A 19,971-nucleotide genomic window follows, 5' to 3' on the forward strand; every position below is an offset into this window, starting at 1 on the left:
ATCGATTACCAAGAGATTCTAGTGCAATAAAAGCGAGCTACAGTCACATAAATAAGGCATTTGATTTCTTGTCGGAATCTATAAACTGTATCCATCAAGTATTAGTGCGATTTGCATAAACGAAAAGAATTTTCGTAAGTAGCTAATAGAAAAAAATTGAAATCCGACGATATGAAATACGTATTGAAAGCTTCTGATCTTGTTGTTAATATTGGGAACCACTCAGATCGAGTTCCTTCCATCTCCCAGCCGCAATGGCCAGAGAGTGCGATCATCAACGGCTGCTCGACACTCCGAAGAGCACCAAAGAGCCACTTTCACGCTCAGGAAGAAACCCCATCTCACATCATCGTGGTTGGGTTTTCTGCGAGGTTCGGTGAGTGAACCTCTAATCATACTATAGAAATGATCCTATGAAGTATGATCTTAGTTACAATCAGAAGAGAAAAAATTCTTATAGCAACCATCTCCTATTTTTAAAGTGGTAGCTAATTTGGTGTAAATGGATTTACAATGGTATTATTATTTCTTTTTCTTTTTGCTTTACAAAGTGTTGCAAATCAAAGAAACGGTTTTTTAAAAACTAAATCAAAAGTTTTTTTTTTTTTTTTTTTTCAATAGGAAAAGAGAATGTGCTATATAAATATTTATGCTTTAACATATTTCTATCATATGGAGTGAAGCCAAGATTTCTTAATCCCTTCATAGAGCCATCCGATGACTCATTAGAGTAGATGGCAGACTTGCGCATTCTAATTTAAATTTTAATCAGTAACATCCAATTGTTCTGCCAGGGGGAAATAAATTAGTTACACTTATTTTTCAGTATTATCGAAAACGAAACTGTCATGTAGGCCCTCAAACCCTTCTAAATACTGTTCGTTTAAAATATTGGCCAATTGGTGGCAGAAATGCTGCGCGCAAAGTCGTTCACGAATGTGTTAAATGCTTCCGAAACAAGCTCGTTATCGCGAATCAAATTATGGGAGACCTTCCAGCAGATAGAGTTACACCTAGTTCAGCATTTTTAAATGTAAGGATAGATTTATGCGAGCCGTTCGAAATTAAATTTAAGGAGCAAAGAAAAGGTACTCTTCAGAAAATATATGTTGCTTTATTTGTATGTATCGCAACCAAAGCTGGACACATAGAGTTTGTCCCGGATTTAACTATGAAGCTCTAATCGCAACGCTATTAAGAATTTTTTCGCGGCGTGGCAAAAGCTCCACAATTTTTAGCGATAATGCTACTAACTTTGTAGGTGCTTCTGCAGAGATTGAATGCATATACAAATTAATGATAGGTAGCGAAGACGTTTCGAATATGCTTTCCTCCGAAGGTATCAGATGGAAATTTTTGCCCCCTAGGACTCCCAATTTCGGCGGTCTTTGGGAGGCTGGCGTGAAGGCTTTTTAATATCATTTTAGGAGAATGGTAGGTCCTGCAAGACTAACGCTCGAAGAGTTTTTAACAGTAATTACTCAGATTGAGGGCATCCTCAATTTGCGACCCCTCTCTCCTCTATCAACTGATTCTGACAAAATGCAAGTATTAGCTCCAGGCTATTTCCTCGCAGGAAAACATATCAATTCTATCCCAGAACCTAACTTCATCGACAAAAAAGACAGTCTTCTCAATCGATGGCAACGAATTCAAAAGTTAGTGCAAACTGTTTGGAGACATTGGCAAAACAGTTATATGAGCCATTTACAACAGCGCTCAAAGTGGCTGCTTAAAAAACAAAATTTAACTCCTGGCATGCTACGTTCTAATAAAGGACATTCAACTTCCAACTTACCAATGGCCTTTAGGTCGAATCATTAAAGTAATTTCAGGCTCAGATGGTGATGTCAGAGTAGCAGATATACGCACTGCAAAAGGAAATTTTAGAAGACCTACTTCTAAAATTTGCATTTTACCTATTGTAGATAATTTTCATTTGAATTGAAACGTTCATTTGTATTTGTTTAATTACGCTAATTATATTTATTATGCAAATTATTATTATGTTATTTGTTTGTTTTTTACTCTTATGTGTCAAAATTAGTGATGTAACTTTATATACAATTTTTTTTTATATTGAAACATATGCATATTTCAACGCCAGGCGGGTTGTTCCGTACTTGTAAAATCACGCCTTTAGCGCACTTTGTAACTACGCCAACCTGGCAACCATGTAATATCTCAGAACAGTTCTAAAATTGTCTCGTTAAGCACGCATAAAATTAAACGCATTTTTACAGTCCGCTTATGCTTTTCATTCACCAACGCAATTTCGTACAATATGCTAATAGCCAAAGTATAAAATGCTTTATTTATTTTTTTGCACCCTTTCATTATAAACTAAGAGAAATCGTAAGCAATAGAAATTGAACAATTAAGAAAATGTAAAATTTTGCATGCATTCAAATCAGCACAAAGGTTTGTAATCAATAATTTTTCTAATAGAAGTCTTACAGTAAGCTTAGCATGCTGATAACCACAATTTCAAATAAGTTCATATTTCAGCACCGTTTCGCTACGTTTACCGTTCTGCAAGTTAAATTACGAGAATTCGGAAGGGATCTCAAACAATTAAGAAAATACAAATTCTTGCATGGATTTAAAACATCAGTCTTGGAAAGGCTTTTAATCGCAATTTTTTTATTTTATTTCGAGGAGTGTTGAATAACAATGTTTTAAGAGTCTCATTTAAACCGCAACACTTCTTTTCAAAAATTGCGCCTACTTTTTCTTCTTAAAGTAGAACAAGGATATGTTTTGCAGTGAAATTATAAAAGAAAATTAAAAAGCGCAACGAAAGCAGCAGAAGAAATAAGCCTTTTCCCTGCAAGGGGAGTTGGAAGATGATCGCTTAAGCTGCCACTAGGGGTCGCTGCGATCGCTTGAAACAGTCGCAATGGCGATATCCGTATGTTTCTGCTTTTTGTAATATAATCCCACCGAAGCGGGATTCCAAAAATTGGATGAGGCTCATTAAATTGTTCCTCTCCACGGTAATCTTTAGTAAAAGGCGAAAGATTAGCACGATATTGAAGAGAAACCAGAGCATACAAACAGAGAGTTTTCCAAATTCTATATACACTTGTAAATAATTTTAATAGTGGTACTTTTTCTGCACATGGAATGGAGGTTTAGTTTCATCCTTAAAATATTTTGGTCTAGAGAATCTCTTTGTGTTAAAAATAAAATTTTGTAAAGTCCTGTGGATATTTATCTTTTTGCGGAGTAGAGGGTTCATAATCAATGCACTAACAGATCAGTGAATTGTTTTTAAAGCTTCTCATTAAAATTATGTCTTAAAGTGGGGTGCAATGTAGCAGGCTTGCACCCTGGTTAACACTAAATCTGTTATGGCTTTGCCTCTTTCCTTGTTGGAAAGCTAGATATCTAATGGCCAAACTTCTGGACATTTATTAATAAACAAATAAATGTCTTAAAATTAAGAGCATCAAATGTCTGAATATTTACAAAGTGAAGTCTTACTTCACCTCAAATCGATTACCAAGAGATTCTAGTGCAATAAAAGCGAGCTACAGTCACATAAATAAGGCATTTGATTTCTTGTCGGAATCTATAAACTGTATCCATCAAGTATTAGTGCGATTTGCATAAACGAAAAGAATTTTCGTAAGTAGCTAATAGAAAAAAATTGAAATCCGACGATATGAAATACGTATTGAAAGCTTCTGATCTTGTTGTTAATATTGGGAACCACTCAGATCGAGTTCCTTCCATCTCCCAGCCGCAATGGCCAGAGAGTGCGATCATCAACGGCTGCTCGACACTCAGAAGAGCACCAAAGAGCCACTTTCACGCTCAGGAAGAAACCCCATCTCACATCATCGTGGTTGGGTTTTCTGCGAGGTTCGGTGAGTGAACCTCTAATCATACTATAGAAATGATCCTATGAAGTATGATCTTAGTTACAATCAGAAGAGAAAAAATTCTTATAGCAACCATCTCCTATTTTTAAAGTGGTAGCTAATTTGGTGTAAATGGATTTACAATGGTATTATTATTTCTTTTTCTTTTTGCTTTACAAAGTGTTGCAAATCAAAGAAACGGTTTTTTAAAAACTAAATCAAAAGTTTTTTTTTTTTTTTTTCAATAGGAAAAGAGAATGTGCTATATAAATATTTATGCTTTAACATATTTCTATCATATGGAGTGAAGCCAAGATTGCTTAATCCCTTCATAGAGCCATCCGATGACTCATTAGAGTAGATGGCAGACTTGCGCATTCTAATTTAAATTTTAATCAGTAACATCCAATTGTTCTGCCAGGGGGAAATAAATTAGTTACACTTATTTTTCAGTATTATCGAAAACGAAACTGTCATGTAGGCCCTCAAACCCTTCTAAATACTGTTCGTTTAAAATATTGGCCAATTGGTGGCAGAAATGCTGCGCGCAAAGTCGTTCACGAATGTGTTAAATGCTTCCGAAACAAGCTCGTTATCGCGAATCAAATTATGGGAGACCTTCCAGCAGATAGAGTTACACCTAGTTCAGCATTTTTAAATGTAAGGATAGATTTATGCGAGCCGTTCGAAATTAAATTTAAGGAGCAAAGAAAAGGTACTCTTCAGAAAATATATGTTGCTTTATTTGTATGTATCGCAACCAAAGCTGGACACATAGAGTTTGTCCCGGATTTAACTATGAAGCTCTAATCGCAACGCTATTAAGAATTTTTTCGCGGCGTGGCAAAAGCTCCACAATTTTTAGCGATAATGCTACTAACTTTGTAGGTGCTTCTGCAGAGATTGAATGCATATACAAATTAATGATAGGTAGCGAAGACGTTTCGAATATGCTTTCCTCCGAAGGTATCAGATGGAAATTTTTGCCCCCTAGGACTCCCAATTTCGGCGGTCTTTGGGAGGCTGGCGTGAAGGCTTTTTAATATCATTTTAGGAGAATGGTAGGTCCTGCAAGACTAACGCTCGAAGAGTTTTTAACAGTAATTACTCAGATTGAGGGCATCCTCAATTTGCGACCCCTCTCTCCTCTATCAACTGATTCTGACAAAATGCAAGTATTAGCTCCAGGCTATTTCCTCGCAGGAAAACATATCAATTCTGTCACAGAACCTAACTTCATCGACAAAAAAGACAGTCTTCTCAATCGATGGCAACGAATTCAAAAGTTAGTGCAAACTGTTTGGAGACATTGGCAAAACAGTTATATGAGCCATTTACAACAGCGCTCAAAGTGGCTGCTTAAAAAACAAAATTTAACTCCTGGCATGCTACGTTCTAATAAAGGACATTCAACTTCCAACTTACCAATGGCCTTTAGGTCGAATCATTAAAGTAATTTCAGGCTCAGATGGTGATGTCAGAGTAGCAGATATACGCACTGCAAAAGGAAATTTTAGAAGACCTACTTCTAAAATTTGCATTTTACCTATTGTAGATAATTTTCATTTGAATTGAAACGTTCATTTGTATTTGTTTAATTACGCTAATTGTATTTATTATGCAAATTATTATTATGTTATTTGTTTGTTTTTTACTCTTATGTGTCAAAATTAGTGATGTAACTTTACATACAATTTTTTTTTATATTGAAACATATGCATATTTCAACGCCAGGCGGGTTGTTCCGTACTTGTAAAATCACGCCTTTAGCGCACTTTGTAACTACGCCAACCTGGCAACCATGTAATACCTCAGAACAGTTCTAAAATTGTCTCGTTACGCACGCATAAAATTAAACGCATTTTTACAGTCCGCTTATGCTTTTCATTCACCAACGCAATTTCGTACAATATGCTAATAGCCAAAGTATAAAATGCTTTATTTATTTTTTTGCGCCCTTTCATTATAAACTAAGAGAAATCGTAAGCAATAGAAATTGAACAATTAAGAAAATGTAAAATTTTGCATGCATTCAAATCAGCACAAAGGTTTGTAATCAATAATTTTTCTAATAGAAGTCTTACAGTAAGCTTAGCATGCTGATAACCACAATTTCAAATAAGTTCATATTTCAGCACCGTTTCGCTACGTTTACCGTTCTGCAAGTTAAATTACGAGAATTCGGAAGGGATCTCAAACAATTAAGAAAATACAAATTCTTGCATGGATTTAAAACATCAGTCTTGGAAAGGCTTTTAATCGCAATTTTTTTATTTTATTTCGAGGAGTGTTGAATAACAATGTTTTAAGAGTCTCATTTAAACCGCAACACTTCTTTTCAAAAATTGCGCCTACTTTTTCTTCTTAAAGTAGAACAAGGATATGTTTTGCAGTGAAATTATAAAAGAAAATTAAAAAGCGCAACGAAAGCAGCAGAAGAAATAAGCCTTTTCCCTGCAAGGGGAGTTGGAAGATGATCGCTTAAGCTGCCACTAGGGGTCGCTGCGATCGCTTGAAACAGTCGCAATGGCGATATCCGTATGTTTCTGCTTTTTGTAATATAATCCCACCGAAGCGGGATTCCAAAAATTGGATGAGGCTCATTAAATTGTTCCTCTCCACGGTAATCTTTAGTAAAAGGCGAAAGATTAGCACGATATTGAAGAGAAACCAGAGCATACAAACAGAGAGTTTTCCAAATTCTATATACACTTGTAAATAATTTTAATAGTGGTACTTTTTCTGCACATGGAATGGAGGTTTAGTTTCATCCTTAAAATATTTTGGTCTAGAGAATCTCTTTGTGTTAAAAATAAAATTTTGTAAAGTCCTGTGGATATTTATCTTTTTGCGGAGTAGAGGGTTCATAATCAATGCACTAACAGATCAGTGAATTGTTTTTAAAGCTTCTCATTAAAATTATGTCTTAAAGTGGGGTGCAATGTAGCAGGCTTGCACCCTGGTTAACACTAAATCTGTTATGGCTTTGCCTCTTTCCTTGTTGGAAAGCTAGATATCTAATGGCCAAACTTCTGGACATTTATTAATAAACAAATAAATGTCTTAAAATTAAGAGCATCAAATGTCTGAATATTTACAAAGTGAAGTCTTACTTCACCTCAAATCGATTACCAAGAGATTCTAGTGCAATAAAAGCGAGCTACAGTCACATAAATAAGGCATTTGATTTCTTGTCGGAATCTATAAACTGTATCCATCAAGTATTAGTGCGATTTGCATAAACGAAAAGAATTTTCGTAAGTAGCTAATAGAAAAAAATTGAAATCCGACGATATGAAATACGTATTGAAAGCTTCTGATCTTGTTGTTAATATTGGGAACCACTCAGATCGAGTTCCTTCCATCTCCCAGCCGCAATGGCCAGAGAGTGCGATCATCAACGGCTGCTCGACACTCCGAAGAGCACCAAAGAGCCACTTTCACGCTCAGGAAGAAACCCCATCTCACATCATCGTGGTTGGGTTTTCTGCGAGGTTCGGTGAGTGAACCTCTAATCATACTATAGAAATGATCCTATGAAGTATGATCTTAGTTACAATCAGAAGAGAAAAAATTCTTATAGCAACCATCTCCTATTTTTAAAGTGGTAGCTAATTTGGTGTAAATGGATTTACAATGGTATTATTATTTCTTTTTCTTTTTGCTTTACAAAGTGTTGCAAATCAAAGAAACGGTTTTTTAAAAACTAAATCAAAAGTTTTTTTTTTTTTTCAATAGGAAAAGAGAATGTGCTATATAAATATTTATGCTTTAACATATTTCTATCATATGGAGTGAAGCCAAGATTTCTTAATCCCTTCATAGAGCCATCCGATGACTCATTAGAGTAGATGGCAGACTTGCGCATTCTAATTTAAATTTTAATCAGTAACATCCAATTGTTCTGCCAGGGGGAAATAAATTAGTTACACTTATTTTTCAGTATTATCGAAAACGAAACTGTCATGTAGGCCCTCAAACCCTTCTAAATACTGTTCGTTTAAAATATTGGCCAATTGGTGGCAGAAATGCTGCGCGCAAAGTCGTTCACGAATGTGTTAAATGCTTCCGAAACAAGCTCGTTATCGCGAATCAAATTATGGGAGACCTTCCAGCAGATAGAGTTACACCTAGTTCAGCATTTTTAAATGTAAGGATAGATTTATGCGAGCCGTTCGAAATTAAATTTAAGGAGCAAAGAAAAGGTACTCTTCAGAAAATATATGTTGCTTTATTTGTATGTATCGCAACCAAAGCTGGACACATAGAGTTTGTCCCGGATTTAACTATGAAGCTCTAATCGCAACGCTATTAAGAATTTTTTCGCGGCGTGGCAAAAGCTCCACAATTTTTAGCGATAATGCTACTAACTTTGTAGGTGCTTCTGCAGAGATTGAATGCATATACAAATTAATGATAGGTAGCGAAGACGTTTCGAATATGCTTTCCTCCGAAGGTATCAGATGGAAATTTTTGCCCCCTAGGACTCCCAATTTCGGCGGTCTTTGGGAGGCTGGCGTGAAGGCTTTTTAATATCATTTTAGGAGAATGGTAGGTCCTGCAAGACTAACGCTCGAAGAGTTTTTAACAGTAATTACTCAGATTGAGGGCATCCTCAATTTGCGACCCCTCTCTCCTCTATCAACTGATTCTGACAAAATGCAAGTATTAGCTCCAGGCTATTTCCTCGCAGGAAAACATATCAATTCTGTCACAGAACCTAACTTCATCGACAAAAAAGACAGTCTTCTCAATCGATGGCAACGAATTCAAAAGTTAGTGCAAACTGTTTGGAGACATTGGCAAAACAGTTATATGAGCCATTTACAACAGCGCTCAAAGTGGCTGCTTAAAAAACAAAATTTAACTCCTGGCATGCTACGTTCTAATAAAGGACATTCAACTTCCAACTTACCAATGGCCTTTAGGTCGAATCATTAAAGTAATTTCAGGCTCAGATGGTGATGTCAGAGTAGCAGATATACGCACTGCAAAAGGAAATTTTAGAAGACCTACTTCTAAAATTTGCATTTTACCTATTGTAGATAATTTTCATTTGAATTGAAACGTTCATTTGTATTTGTTTAATTACGCTAATTGTATTTATTATGCAAATTATTATTATGTTATTTGTTTGTTTTTTACTCTTATGTGTCAAAATTAGTGATGTAACTTTATATACAATTTTTTTTTATATTGAAACATATGCATATTTCAACGCCAGGCGGGTTGTTCCGTACTTGTAAAATCACGCCTTTAGCGCACTTTGTAACTACGCCAACCTGGCAACCATGTAATACCTCAGAACAGTTCTAAAATTGTCTCGTTACGCACGCATAAAATTAAACGCATTTTTACAGTCCGCTTATGCTTTTCATTCACCAACGCAATTTCGTACAATATGCTAATAGCCAAAGTATAAAATGCTTTATTTATTTTTTTGCGCCCTTTCATTATAAACTAAGAGAAATCGTAAGCAATAGAAATTGAACAATTAAGAAAATGTAAAATTTTGCATGCATTCAAATCAGCACAAAGGTTTGTAATCAATAATTTTTCTAATAGAAGTCTTACAGTAAGCTTAGCATGCTGATAACCACAATTTCAAATAAGTTCATATTTCAGCACCGTTTCGCTACGTTTACCGTTCTGCAAGTTAAATTACGAGAATTCGGAAGGGATCTCAAACAATTAAGAAAATACAAATTCTTGCATGGATTTAAAACATCAGTCTTGGAAAGGCTTTTAATCGCAATTTTTTTATTTTATTTCGAGGAGTGTTGAATAACAATGTTTTAAGAGTCTCATTTAAACCGCAACACTTCTTTTCAAAAATTGCGCCTACTTTTTCTTCTTAAAGTAGAACAAGGATATGTTTTGCAGTGAAATTATAAAAGAAAATTAAAAAGCGCAACGAAAGCAGCAGAAGAAATAAGCCTTTTCCCTGCAAGGGGAGTTGGAAGATGATCGCTTAAGCTGCCACTAGGGGTCGCTGCGATCGCTTGAAACAGTCGCAATGGCGATATCCGTATGTTTCTGCTTTTTGTAATATAATCCCACCGAAGCGGGATTCCAAAAATTGGATGAGGCACATTAAATTGTTCCTCTCCACGGTAATCTTTAGTAAAAGGCGAAAGATTAGCACGATATTGAAGAGAAACCAGAGCATACAAACAGAGAGTTTTCCAAATTCTATATACACTTGTAAATAATTTTAATAGTGGTACTTTTTCTGCACATGGAATGGAGGTTTAGTTTCATCCTTAAAATATTTTGGTCTAGAGAATCTCTTTGTGTTAAAAATAAAATTTTGTAAAGTCCTGTGGATATTTATCTTTTTGCGGAGTAGAGGGTTCATAATCAATGCACTAACAGATCAGTGAATTGTTTTTAAAGCTTCTCATTAAAATTATGTCTTAAAGTGGGGTGCAATGTAGCAGGCTTGCACCCTGGTTAACACTAAATCTGTTATGGCTTTGCCTCTTTCCTTGTTGGAAAGCTAGATATCTAATGGCCAAACTTCTGGACATTTATTAATAAACAAATAAATGTCTTAAAATTAAGAGCATCAAATGTCTGAATATTTACAAAGTGAAGTCTTACTTCACCTCAAATCGATTACCAAGAGATTCTAGTGCAATAAAAGCGAGCTACAGTCACATAAATAAGGCATTTGATTTCTTGTCGGAATCTATAAACTGTATCCATCAAGTATTAGTGCGATTTGCATAAACGAAAAGAATTTTCGTAAGTAGCTAATAGAAAAAAATTGAAATCCGACGATATGAAATACGTATTGAAAGCTTCTGATCTTGTTGTTAATATTGGGAACCACTCAGATCGAGTTCCTTCCATCTCCCAGCCGCAATGGCCAGAGAGTGCGATCATCAACGGCTGCTCGACACTCCGAAGAGCACCAAAGAGCCACTTTCACGCTCAGGAAGAAACCCCATCTCACATCATCGTGGTTGGGTTTTCTGCGAGGTTCGGTGAGTGAACCTCTAATCATACTATAGAAATGATCCTATGAAGTATGATCTTAGTTACAATCAGAAGAGAAAAAATTCTTATAGCAACCATCTCCTATTTTTAAAGTGGTAGCTAATTTGGTGTAAATGGATTTACAATGGTATTATTATTTCTTTTTCTTTTTGCTTTACAAAGTGTTGCAAATCAAAGAAACGGTTTTTTAAAAACTAAATCAAAAGTTTTTTTTTTTTTTTTTTTCAATAGGAAAAGAGAATGTGCTATATAAATATTTATGCTTTAACATATTTCTATCATATGGAGTGAAGCCAAGATTTCTTAATCCCTTCATAGAGCCATCCGATGACTCATTAGAGTAGATGGCAGACTTGCGCATTCTAATTTAAATTTTAATCAGTAACATCCAATTGTTCTGCCAGGGGGAAATAAATTAGTTACACTTATTTTTCAGTATTATCGAAAACGAAACTGTCATGTAGGCCCTCAAACCCTTCTAAATACTGTTCGTTTAAAATATTGGCCAATTGGTGGCAGAAATGCTGCGCGCAAAGTCGTTCACGAATGTGTTAAATGCTTCCGAAACAAGCTCGTTATCGCGAATCAAATTATGGGAGACCTTCCAGCAGATAGAGTTACACCTAGTTCAGCATTTTTAAATGTAAGGATAGATTTATGCGAGCCGTTCGAAATTAAATTTAAGGAGCAAAGAAAAGGTACTCTTCAGAAAATATATGTTGCTTTATTTGTATGTATCGCAACCAAAGCTGGACACATAGAGTTTGTCCCGGATTTAACTATGAAGCTCTAATCGCAACGCTATTAAGAATTTTTTCGCGGCGTGGCAAAAGCTCCACAATTTTTAGCGATAATGCTACTAACTTTGTAGGTGCTTCTGCAGAGATTGAATGCATATACAAATTAATGATAGGTAGCGAAGACGTTTCGAATATGCTTTCCTCCGAAGGTATCAGATGGAAATTTTTGCCCCCTAGGACTCCCAATTTCGGCGGTCTTTGGGAGGCTGGCGTGAAGGCTTTTTAATATCATTTTAGGAGAATGGTAGGTCCTGCAAGACTAACGCTCGAAGAGTTTTTAACAGTAATTACTCAGATTGAGGGCATCCTCAATTTGCGACCCCTCTCTCCTCTATCAACTGATTCTGACAAAATGCAAGTATTAGCTCCAGGCTATTTCCTCGCAGGAAAACATATCAATTCTGTCACAGAACCTAACTTCATCGACAAAAAAGACAGTCTTCTCAATCGATGGCAACGAATTCAAAAGTTAGTGCAAACTGTTTGGAGACATTGGCAAAACAGTTATATGAGCCATTTACAACAGCGCTCAAAGTGGCTGCTTAAAAAACAAAATTTAACTCCTGGCATGCTACGTTCTAATAAAGGACATTCAACTTCCAACTTACCAATGGCCTTTAGGTCGAATCATTAAAGTAATTTCAGGCTCAGATGGTGATGTCAGAGTAGCAGATATACGCACTGCAAAAGGAAATTTTAGAAGACCTACTTCTAAAATTTGCATTTTACCTATTGTAGATAATTTTCATTTGAATTGAAACGTTCATTTGTATTTGTTTAATTACGCTAATTGTATTTATTATGCAAATTATTATTATGTTATTTGTTTGTTTTTTACTCTTATGTGTCAAAATTAGTGATGTAACTTTATATACAATTTTTTTTTATATTGAAACATATGCATATTTCAACGCCAGGCGGGTTGTTCCGTACTTGTAAAATCACGCCTTTAGCGCACTTTGTAACTACGCCAACCTGGCAACCATGTAATACCTCAGAACAGTTCTAAAATTGTCTCGTTACGCACGCATAAAATTAAACGCATTTTTACAGTCCGCTTATGCTTTTCATTCACCAACGCAATTTCGTACAATATGCTAATAGCCAAAGTATAAAATGCTTTATTTATTTTTTTGCGCCCTTTCATTATAAACTAAGAGAAATCGTAAGCAATAGAAATTGAACAATTAAGAAAATGTAAAATTTTGCATGCATTCAAATCAGCACAAAGGTTTGTAATCAATAATTTTTCTAATAGAAGTCTTACAGTAAGCTTAGCATGCTGATAACCACAATTTCAAATAAGTTCATATTTCAGCACCGTTTCGCTACGTTTACCGTTCTGCAAGTTAAATTACGAGAATTCGGAAGGGATCTCAAACAATTAAGAAAATACAAATTCTTGCATGGATTTAAAACATCAGTCTTGGAAAGGCTTTTAATCGCAATTTTTTTATTTTATTTCGAGGAGTGTTGAATAACAATGTTTTAAGAGTCTCATTTAAACCGCAACACTTCTTTTCAAAAATTGCGCCTACTTTTTCTTCTTAAAGTAGAACAAGGATATGTTTTGCAGTGAAATTATAAAAGAAAATTAAAAAGCGCAACGAAAGCAGCAGAAGAAATAAGCCTTTTCCCTGCAAGGGGAGTTGGAAGATGATCGCTTAAGCTGCCACTAGGGGTCGCTGCGATCGCTTGAAACAGTCGCAATGGCGATATCCGTATGTTTCTGCTTTTTGTAATATAATCCCACCGAAGCGGGATTCCAAAAATTGGATGAGGCTCATTAAATTGTTCCTCTCCACGGTAATCTTTAGTAAAAGGCGAAAGATTAGCACGATATTGAAGAGAAACCAGAGCATACAAACAGAGAGTTTTCCAAATTCTATATACACTTGTAAATAATTTTAATAGTGGTACTTTTTCTGCACATGGAATGGAGGTTTAGTTTCATCCTTAAAATATTTTGGTCTAGAGAATCTCTTTGTGTTAAAAATAAAATTTTGTAAAGTCCTGTGGATATTTATCTTTTTGCGGAGTAGAGGGTTCATAATCAATGCACTAACAGATCAGTGAATTGTTTTTAAAGCTTCTCATTAAAATTATGTCTTAAAGTGGGGTGCAATGTAGCAGGCTTGCACCCTGGTTAACACTAAATCTGTTATGGCTTTGCCTCTTTCCTTGTTGGAAAGCTAGATATCTAATGGCCAAACTTCTGGACATTTATTAATAAACAAATAAATGTCTTAAAATTAAGAGCATCAAATGTCTGAATATTTACAAAGTGAAGTCTTACTTCACCTCAAATCGATTACCAAGAGATTCTAGTGCAATAAAAGCGAGCTACAGTCACATAAATAAGGCATTTGATTTCTTGTCGGAATCTATAAACTGTATCCATCAAGTATTAGTGCGATTTGCATAAACGAAAAGAATTTTCGTAAGTAGCTAATAGAAAAAAATTGAAATCCGACGATATGAAATACGTATTGAAAGCTTCTGATCTTGTTGTTAATATTGGGAACCACTCAGATCGAGTTCCTTCCATCTCCCAGCCGCAATGGCCAGAGAGTGCGATCATCAACGGCTGCTCGACACTCCGAAGAGCACCAAAGAGCCACTTTCACGCTCAGGAAGAAACCCCATCTCACATCATCGTGGTTGGGTTTTCTGCGAGGTTCGGTGAGTGAACCTCTAATCATACTATAGAAATGATCCTATGAAGTATGATCTTAGTTACAATCAGAAGAGAAAAAATTCTTATAGCAACCATCTCCTATTTTTAAAGTGGTAGCTAATTTGGTGTAAATGGATTTACAATGGTATTATTATTTCTTTTTCTTTTTGCTTTACAAAGTGTTGCAAATCAAAGAAACGGTTTTTTAAAAACTAAATCAAAAGTTTTTTTTTTTTTTTTTTTCAATAGGAAAAGAGAATGTGCTATATAAATATTTATGCTTTAACATATTTCTATCATATGGAGTGAAGCCAAGATTTCTTAATCCCTTCATAGAGCCATCCGATGACTCATTAGAGTAGATGGCAGACTTGCGCATTCTAATTTAAATTTTAATCAGTAACATCCAATTGTTCTGCCAGGGGGAAATAAATTAGTTACACTTATTTTTCAGTATTATCGAAAACGAAACTGTCATGTAGGCCCTCAAACCCTTCTAAATACTGTTCGTTTAAAATATTGGCCAATTGGTGGCAGAAATGCTGCGCGCAAAGTCGTTCACGAATGTGTTAAATGCTTCCGAAACAAGCTCGTTATCGCGAATCAAATTATGGGAGACCTTCCAGCAGATAGAGTTACACCTAGTTCAGCATTTTTAAATGTAAGGATAGATTTATGCGAGCCGTTCGAAATTAAATTTAAGGAGCAAAGAAAAGGTACTCTTCAGAAAATATATGTTGCTTTATTTGTATGTATCGCAACCAAAGCTGGACACATAGAGTTTGTCCCGGATTTAACTATGAAGCTCTAATCGCAACGCTACTAAGAATTTTTTCGCGGCGTGGCAAAAGCTCCACAATTTTTAGCGATAATGCTACTAACTTTGTAGGTGCTTCTGCAGAGATTGAATGCATATACAAATTAATGATAGGTAGCGAAGACGTTTCGAATATGCTTTCCTCCGAAGGTATCAGATGGAAATTTTTGCCCCCTAGGACTCCCAATTTCGGCGGTCTTTGGGAGGCTGGCGTGAAGGCTTTTTAATATCATTTTAGGAGAATGGTAGGTCCTGCAAGACTAACGCTCGAAGAGTTTTTAACAGTAATTACTCAGATTGAGGGCATCCTCAATTTGCGACCCCTCTCTCCTCTATCAACTGATTCTGACAAAATGCAAGTATTAGCTCCAGGCTATTTCCTCGCAGGAAAACATATCAATTCTGTCACAGAACCTAACTTCATCGACAAAAAAGACAGTCTTCTCAATCGATGGCAACGAATTCAAAAGTTAGTGCAAACTGTTTGGAGACATTGGCAAAACAGTTATATGAGCCATTTACAACAGCGCTCAAAGTGGCTGCTTAAAAAACAAAATTTAACTCCTGGCATGCTACGTTCTAATAAAGGACATTCAACTTCCAACTTACCAATGGCCTTTAGGTCGAATCATTAAAGTAATTTCAGGCTCAGATGGTGATGTCAGAGTAGCAGATATACGCACTGCAAAAGGAAATTTTAGAAGACCTACTTCTAAAATTTGCATTTTACCTATTGTAGATAATTTTCATTTGAATTGAAACGTTCATTTGTATTTGTTTAATTACGCTAATTGTATTTATTATGCAAATTATTATTATGTTATTTGTTTGTTTTTTACTCTTATGTGTCAAAATTAGTGATGTAACTTTATATACAATTTTTTTTTATATTGAAACATATGCATATTTCAACGCCAGGCGGGTTGTTCCGTACTTGTAAAATCACGCCTTTAGCGCACTTTGTAACTACGCCAACCTGGCAACCATGTAATATCTCAGAACAGTTCTAAAATTGTCTCGTTACGCACGCATAAAATTAAACGCATTTTTACAGTCCGCTTATGCTTTTCATTCACCAACGCAATTTCGTACAATATGCTAATAGCCAAAGTATAAAATGCTTTATTTATTTTTTTGCGCCCTTTCATTATAAACTAAGAGAAATCGTAAGCAATAGAAATTGAACAATTAAGAAAATGTAAAATTTTGCATGCATTCAAATCAGCACAAAGGTTTGTAATCAATAATTTTTCTAATAGAAGTCTTACAGTAAGCTTAGCATGCTGATAACCACAATTTCAAATAAGTTCATATTTCAGCACCGTTTCGCTACGTTTACCGTTCTGCAAGTTAAATTACGAGAATTCGGAAGGGATCTCAAACAATTAAGAAAATACAAATTCTTGCATGGATTTAAAACATCAGTCTTGGAAAGGCTTTTAATCGCAATTTTTTTATTTTATTTCGAGGAGTGTTGAATAACAATGTTTTAAGAGTCTCATTTAAACCGCAACACTTCTTTTCAAAAATTGCGCCTACTTTTTCTTCTTAAAGTAGAACAAGGATATGTTTTGCAGTGAAATTATAAAAGAAAATTAAAAAGCGCAACGAAAGCAGCAGAAGAAATAAGCCTTTTCCCTGCAAGGGGAGTTGGAAGATGATCGCTTAAGCTGCCACTAGGGGTCGCTGCGATCGCTTGAAACAGTCGCAATGGCGATATCCGTATGTTTCTGCTTTTTGTAATATAATCCCACCGAAGCGGGATTCCAAAAATTGGATGAGGCTCATTAAATTGTTCCTCTCCACGGTAATCTTTAGTAAAAGGCGAAAGATTAGCACGATATTGAAGAGAAACCAGAGCATACAAACAGAGAGTTTTCCAAATTCTATATACACTTGTAAATAATTTTAATAGTGGTACTTTTTCTGCACATGGAATGGAGGTTTAGTTTCATCCTTAAAATATTTTGGTCTAGAGAATCTCTTTGTGTTAAAAATAAAATTTTGTAAAGTCCTGTGGATATTTATCTTTTTGCGGAGTAGAGGGTTCATAATCAATGCACTAACAGATCAGTGAATTGTTTTTAAAGCTTCTCATTAAAATTATGTCTTAAAGTGGGGTGCAATGTAGCAGGCTTGCACCCTGGTTAACACTAAATCTGTTATGGCTTTGCCTCTTTCCTTGTTGGAAAGCTAGATATCTAATGGCCAAACTTCTGGACATTTATTAATAAACAAATAAATGTCTTAAAATTAAGAGCATCAAATGTCTGAATATTTACAAAGTGAAGTCTTACTTCACCTCAAATCGATTACCAAGAGATTCTAGTGCAATAAAAGCGAGCTACAGTCACATAAATAAGGCATTTGATTTCTTGTCGGAATCTATAAACTGTATCCATCAAGTATTAGTGCGATTTGCATAAACGAAAAGAATTTTCGTAAGTAGCTAATAGAAAAAAATTGAAATCCGACGATATGAAATACGTATTGAAAGCTTCTGATCTTGTTGTTAATATTGGGAACCACTCAGATCGAGTTCCTTCCATCTCCCAGCCGCAATGGCCAGAGAGTGCGATCATCAACGGCTGCTCGACACTCCGAAGAGCACCAAAGAGCCACTTTCACGCTCAGGAAGAAACCCCATCTCACATCATCGTGGTTGGGTTTTCTGCGAGGTTCGGTGAGTGAACCTCTAATCATACTATAGAAATGATCCTATGAAGTATGATCTTAGTTACAATCAGAAGAGAAAAAATTCTTATAGCAACCATCTCCTATTTTTAAAGTGGTAGCTAATTTGGTGTAAATGGATTTACAATGGTATTATTATTTCTTTTTCTTTTTGCTTTACAAAGTGTTGCAAATCAAAGAAACGGTTTTTTAAAAACTAAATCAAAAGTTTTTTTTTTTTTTTTTTCAATAGGAAAAGAGAATGTGCTATATAAATATTTATGCTTTAACATATTTCTATCATATGGAGTGAAGCCAAGATTTCTTAATCCCTTCATAGAGCCATCCGATGACTCATTAGAGTAGATGGCAGACTTGCGCATTCTAATTTAAATTTTAATCAGTAACATCCAATTGTTCTGCCAGGGGGAAATAAATTAGTTACACTTATTTTTCAGTATTATCGAAAACGAAACTGTCATGTAGGCCCTCAAACCCTTCTAAATACTGTTCGTTTAAAATATTGGCCAATTGGTGGCAGAAATGCTGCGCGCAAAGTCGTTCACGAATGTGTTAAATGCTTCCGAAACAAGCTCGTTATCGCGAATCAAATTATGGGAGACCTTCCAGCAGATAGAGTTACACCTAGTTCAGCATTTTTAAATGTAAGGATAGATTTATGCGAGCCGTTCGAAATTAAATTTAAGGAGCAAAGAAAAGGTACTCTTCAGAAAATATATGTTGCTTTATTTGTATGTATCGCAACCAAAGCTGGACACATAGAGTTTGTCCCGGATTTAACTATGAAGCTCTAATCGCAACGCTATTAAGAATTTTTTCGCGGCGTGGCAAAAGCTCCACAATTTTTAGCGATAATGCTACTAACTTTGTAGGTGCTTCTGCAGAGATTGAATGCATATACAAATTAATGATAGGTAGCGAAGACGTTTCGAATATGCTTTCCTCCGAAGGTATCAGATGGAAATTTTTGCCCCCTAGGACTCCCAATTTCGGCGGTCTTTGGGAGGCTGGCGTGAAGGCTTTTTAATATCATTTTAGGAGAATGGTAGGTCCTGCAAGACTAACGCTCGAAGAGTTTTTAACAGTAATTACTCAGATTGAGAACATCCTCAATTTGCGACCCCTCTCTCCTCTATCAACTGATTCTGACAAAATGCAAGTATTAGCTCCAGGCTATTTCCTCGCAGGAAAACATATCAATTCTGTCCCAGAACCTAACTTCATCGACAAAAAAGACAGTCTTCTCAATCGATGGCAACGAATTCAAAAGTTAGTGCAAACTGTTTGGAGACATTGGCAAAACAGTTATATGAGCCATTTACAACAGCGCTCAAAGTGGCTGCTTAAAAAACAAAATTTAACTCCTGGCATGCTACGTTCTAATAAAGGACATTCAACTTCCAACTTACCAATGGCCTTTAGGTCGAATCATTAAAGTAATTTCAGGCTCAGATGGTGATGTCAGAGTAGCAGATATACGCACTGCAAAAGGAAATTTTAGAAGACCTACTTCTAAAATTTGCATTTTACCTATTGTAGATAATTTTCATTTGAATTGAAACGTTCATTTGTATTTGTTTAATTACGCTAATTGTATTTATTATGCAAATTATTATTATGTTATTTGTTTGTTTTTTACTCTTATGTGTCAAAATTAGTGATGTAACTTTATATACAATTTTTTTTTATATTGAAACATATGCATATTTCAACGCCAGGCGGGTTGTTCCGTACTTGTAAAATCACGCCTTTAGCGCACTTTGTAACTACGCCAACCTGGCAACCATGTAATATCTCAGAACAGTTCTAAAATTGTCTCGTTAAGCACGCATAAAATTAAACGCATTTTTACAGTCCGCTTATGCTTTTCATTCACCAACGCAATTTCGTACAATATGCTAATAGCCAAAGTATAAAATGCTTTATTTATTTTTTTGCGCTCTTTCATTATAAACTAAGAGAAATCGTAAGCAATAGAAATTGAACAATTAAGAAAATGTAAAATTTTGCATGCATTCAAATCAGCACAAAGGTTTGTAATCAATAATTTTTCTAATAGAAGTCTTACAGTAAGCTTAGCATGCTGATAACCACAATTTCAAATAAGTTCATATT

General features: G+C 35.4%; 11 non-coding genes across 11 annotated transcripts; all 11 read right to left on the reverse strand.

Moving 5' to 3' along the window:
* Positions 1-217: 217 nt before the first annotated feature.
* Positions 218-428, reverse strand: LOC129957817 (small nucleolar RNA U3). Its single transcript, XR_008782919.1, has one exon. It is a non-coding gene; the product is annotated as a small nucleolar RNA U3 (small nucleolar RNA).
* Positions 429-2,936: 2,508 nt separating this feature from the next.
* On the reverse strand, positions 2,937-3,052 carry LOC129957876 (U5 spliceosomal RNA). The gene has a single exon (XR_008782976.1). It is a non-coding gene; the product is annotated as a U5 spliceosomal RNA (small nuclear RNA).
* A 661-nt stretch (positions 3,053-3,713) lies between these two features.
* On the reverse strand, positions 3,714-3,924 carry LOC129957810 (small nucleolar RNA U3). The gene has a single exon (XR_008782913.1). It is a non-coding gene; the product is annotated as a small nucleolar RNA U3 (small nucleolar RNA).
* Positions 3,925-6,429: 2,505 nt separating this feature from the next.
* Positions 6,430-6,545, reverse strand: LOC129957878 (U5 spliceosomal RNA). Its single transcript, XR_008782978.1, has one exon. It is a non-coding gene; the product is annotated as a U5 spliceosomal RNA (small nuclear RNA).
* Positions 6,546-7,206: 661 nt separating this feature from the next.
* LOC129957819 (small nucleolar RNA U3) lies at positions 7,207-7,417 on the reverse strand. Its single transcript, XR_008782921.1, has one exon. It is a non-coding gene; the product is annotated as a small nucleolar RNA U3 (small nucleolar RNA).
* Positions 7,418-9,919: 2,502 nt separating this feature from the next.
* LOC129957912 (U5 spliceosomal RNA) lies at positions 9,920-10,035 on the reverse strand. Its single transcript, XR_008783013.1, has one exon. It is a non-coding gene; the product is annotated as a U5 spliceosomal RNA (small nuclear RNA).
* A 661-nt stretch (positions 10,036-10,696) lies between these two features.
* LOC129957820 (small nucleolar RNA U3) lies at positions 10,697-10,907 on the reverse strand. The gene has a single exon (XR_008782922.1). It is a non-coding gene; the product is annotated as a small nucleolar RNA U3 (small nucleolar RNA).
* A 2,507-nt stretch (positions 10,908-13,414) lies between these two features.
* Positions 13,415-13,530, reverse strand: LOC129957879 (U5 spliceosomal RNA). Its single transcript, XR_008782979.1, has one exon. It is a non-coding gene; the product is annotated as a U5 spliceosomal RNA (small nuclear RNA).
* A 661-nt stretch (positions 13,531-14,191) lies between these two features.
* Positions 14,192-14,402, reverse strand: LOC129957821 (small nucleolar RNA U3). Its single transcript, XR_008782923.1, has one exon. It is a non-coding gene; the product is annotated as a small nucleolar RNA U3 (small nucleolar RNA).
* A 2,507-nt stretch (positions 14,403-16,909) lies between these two features.
* Positions 16,910-17,025, reverse strand: LOC129957880 (U5 spliceosomal RNA). Its single transcript, XR_008782980.1, has one exon. It is a non-coding gene; the product is annotated as a U5 spliceosomal RNA (small nuclear RNA).
* A 661-nt stretch (positions 17,026-17,686) lies between these two features.
* Positions 17,687-17,897, reverse strand: LOC129957822 (small nucleolar RNA U3). Its single transcript, XR_008782924.1, has one exon. It is a non-coding gene; the product is annotated as a small nucleolar RNA U3 (small nucleolar RNA).
* Positions 17,898-19,971: the final 2,074 nt, after the last annotated feature.

This window comes from Argiope bruennichi, chromosome 11, assembly GCF_947563725.1.
Source record: "Argiope bruennichi chromosome 11, qqArgBrue1.1, whole genome shotgun sequence".
In the NCBI taxonomy this organism is placed as follows: domain Eukaryota; kingdom Metazoa; phylum Arthropoda; class Arachnida; order Araneae; family Araneidae; genus Argiope; species Argiope bruennichi.